This window comes from Euprymna scolopes, chromosome 21 (assembly GCF_053919585.1).
Source record: "Euprymna scolopes isolate OS-2025 chromosome 21, ASM5391958v1, whole genome shotgun sequence".
Classification (NCBI taxonomy): domain Eukaryota; kingdom Metazoa; phylum Mollusca; class Cephalopoda; order Sepiida; family Sepiolidae; genus Euprymna; species Euprymna scolopes.
This window is the reverse complement of record NC_136502.1, coordinates 4857487-4861093: the sequence shown is the minus strand read 5'-3', so window position 1 is coordinate 4861093 and position 3607 is coordinate 4857487.

Genomic DNA, 3607 nt, shown 5'->3' with positions numbered 1-3607 from the left:
CACTTAAATGAATATACATATATTAACATATGCATTTTTGCATGCACTAACATGCATGCACATTCAATGGTGCAACTCCTACCGACACGCACGCATGCATATATATACAAACACATTGAATAACACTTTCACATATCTCAATGCATGTGTTTACACGTATATGCAAATCAAACAATTACACTTAAAGGGGCGCTTAGAATCTTAAAAAGATCTACCGGTTAGAATGTATGAGATAGAGGGTGAATGTCTAGCATCCTATATGGATGCCCCATCCTCTTCTAGAACAAAATGATAGGAAAATGAAAAAGAAATAAGAAACATATTACTAGCGTCGGGACGATTAATCAGAATCGGAATTGGCAATCAGAAAAATCAGAACATTTTGGGATATCGGAATCAGTATCAGAATCGGTATATGTTATGTTTGACGTTCATCTTCGTCGCCAACTGTTATGTTTGCAGGTTGAACCAAATAACGTATAAGGCAATACAAATGAAGACTCAACAAACAAAGGTAGATCAATAAGAAGTGTATTAGGAAAAGTATATTTACAATATATTTACATAATGGTTGTCAGGTAAGAGAGTCTTGGCTGGAGAACATATCTGCTCTTGGTTCGGCCTTCGGTGGCTTCTGGTTAACACACACTCAGACTAACTGAGTCTTGCTATTTATGTGTAATATTATCCACATATGTAAATGAGTGGGTGCCACCACAACAGTATAGGAATCAGAAAAAAAAATTGTGCCTAGTTTCTGATGCTCAAAACGATTCTTTTAATTGTCCGTTTATTTGTTTTCGTTTAAAACTTCATTGTCCACTGCTCGTATTAATGATATTTATGGATTTTAAACTATGAGGCAGACTAAAATCTATAGATCACCCATGCCCCTGCAAATGTGTTTTTGCGTTTGTGAAAAAATATGCGCATATTACATATTTGTTTTTTTGTTTGTTTTGTTTTCATAATCTAAAATTAAATAAACATACTATCGCTAAATATTTAGAGATCTAAAAAGAATCAGAATCAGAATTGGTAATTGTATTGGAATCGGGAAAAAATATTGGAATCGTCCCAGCACTTCATATTGCAGATACAGAAATACATCCACAAATATAAGCACACACACACACACACACACACACACACACACACACACACACAAAGAATGAGAGACATACAAATATACATTGACATATATTTACTCACGCGCATACATACATACATACATACATACAGTAAAAAAGAAAAAAAATGAAAATTCCTTTTTCCACTTGAAGGTCTTACAGATTTGATGTTTTGCACTCATTTCGTAGCTAATGCTGTTGGAATGGATTTCTGAATAATCGCCCATAACAGGACGCTAGTTTGTCACCAGTAAGTATCTAGCAAACAGAGACTGCCTCACTGGCAACAAGACATTTATATTTTCAGTATGAGACATGGTTCAGATTAGTCCTAGAGGATGATAACTCCCAGGCATTACGTTCTCCTCTTCTTTCAGGAAGGCTGGTTGGTTTATCGCCTAAGTCACTCCTACTGGGAATGCCAACAGAACTGTTCTCAGTTATTATAATGAACCTCTTTTTCAGCTTGAAAGACTGCTGGGTTCAGTGCTTATCACCATTCTTATGTTTAATGCTTGGTACATTAAGTAAAACGGTCTGAACACATTACATGGTACTCCTCTCTCACATGAGTCCCGGTTTTCTCACAAGTTTCCAGAAAGGTAACAATTTTCAATAAGGAAAATAATAGTGTGGTCACCATCAAGTCAGACTTAAACCGAATAGGTGGAGCTAAATAGAGATTTGGTACATGGACAATAATGTAGAGATTCTGGAACACTTCCATTGTCTTCCTCCACAAAGTTGTATACATATGATATAAATTTCATGCACGTTCATCTCTATAACTTCTTTAGATCAGAAAGGAACTTAGATATTCACTACCACTTCCATTGTCTTCCCTGCTCATAATGACACTGCTAATTAAGTCCCTGATAGTAGTCCCCTGCTTCCAAGTGGCACTGTGCCTTGTTTGAGGTGAACATTGAATTAAAAAAAAAAAGTTCATACATAAGATTTAAATTCCATCTAAATAAGATATATTTAAAGTTTAAGGGGCTTAGACCTTCATACTCCCCTTGGGGGCGAACTTAGAAATTCGATAAATCTTCCATTTTCTTCCTCAGTAAATTTTACATAAGAATAGACTTGTAGATTTTCTAACCTTTCTTTCTATATGCAACACACAAACATCACATACACACAGACATTAATTTATATATAGATTGAAGGTTTTGCTCAGTAAAAAGTTCTGATATAAAAAAAAATAAATCTTATTGATCTCAAAAGACTTTCGTTGAACTCAAAACAAAAAAACGCAATTGAAAATTTTACTACAGATTGGCAAACCTATAAGAAAAAAAGGTGCTTGTGCAGTATAATTAAATTTCAAATAAATGCATTTCAGTTAAAAACACTGTTACATGATTACATGTCATATCGAAATTAGTAACATATCCGAAAATTACGAAAAATGATAAAGTAGAAAAATAATTACAAGTAAGAATACAATTTATCAATATAAACTTTTATCATACTTGTTAATGTGGAAGGGTTCCAGGGGAGGTAACTGCATGACTATGATGTTCACAAAATATCAAAATCCGCCATTTTAAAATACAAAATGGCAGACTACTAATACCTATGTTTTTTTTTTTGTTTTTTCTTTAATAGTTCTAGCAGATATTCTACTCAGTTTTTATAATTTTTTCATTTTTACTAATTTCGACATGGCAAGTAAGTATGTTATCGTGCTTTTTACATAAAATGCTTTTACTGAAATCGAATTATAATGCACAAGCTCAAAAAAGTAAATAAACAAAATATACGTGAGCACGATTTTTAACAAAAAAAAAAAATGAAATGAAAAAAAGAATTCAGCACTTCAGAAGAAAAGGGTCGATTGAACTGTTTATTAGTAAAAAAAAAAAAAATACTTCCTCAATTGTTACGTTTGAAAGGCAGAAGACATCGAAAGAATGAAATTAAGAATAGTTTTTCGCAGAACTGAACATACTCTCAAAATATGCAGAGATTTTCCATTGTTGAAAATTCAAGAATTCTCAATCCGAAAACTTTTGAATTTTTGTGAGACATTGGTTGGAGAAATTAAAAAAAGAAGAAAAGAAGGCAAATGGTTGTTCCAGAGAAATATTGTTCGGCGAAACTTAGCTACATTCTTGCTTCCTGTTTTAAAACTCGATATTGTTTTAAAAAGAAAAACAAATTTCTTAATGATAGGTTTTTAAAAAAGCACAACAGAATGATGTGATTATATATATATATATATATATATATATATATATATATATATATATATATATATATATATATATATATTATATGTATGTATGTTTGTAAAAGTATATATATGTAAATAAAATATATATATATGTAAAAAAAAAAAATTGTGTGGAACATTTTCAGATTTTATTTAACCACTTCTTTCTTTGATAGAATTATTATTCTGGTGTGGGTAATTTTTATTTGATGGGAGTATTTTTTGTTTGATGAGGTATTTGGAAGGAGACGCAGAA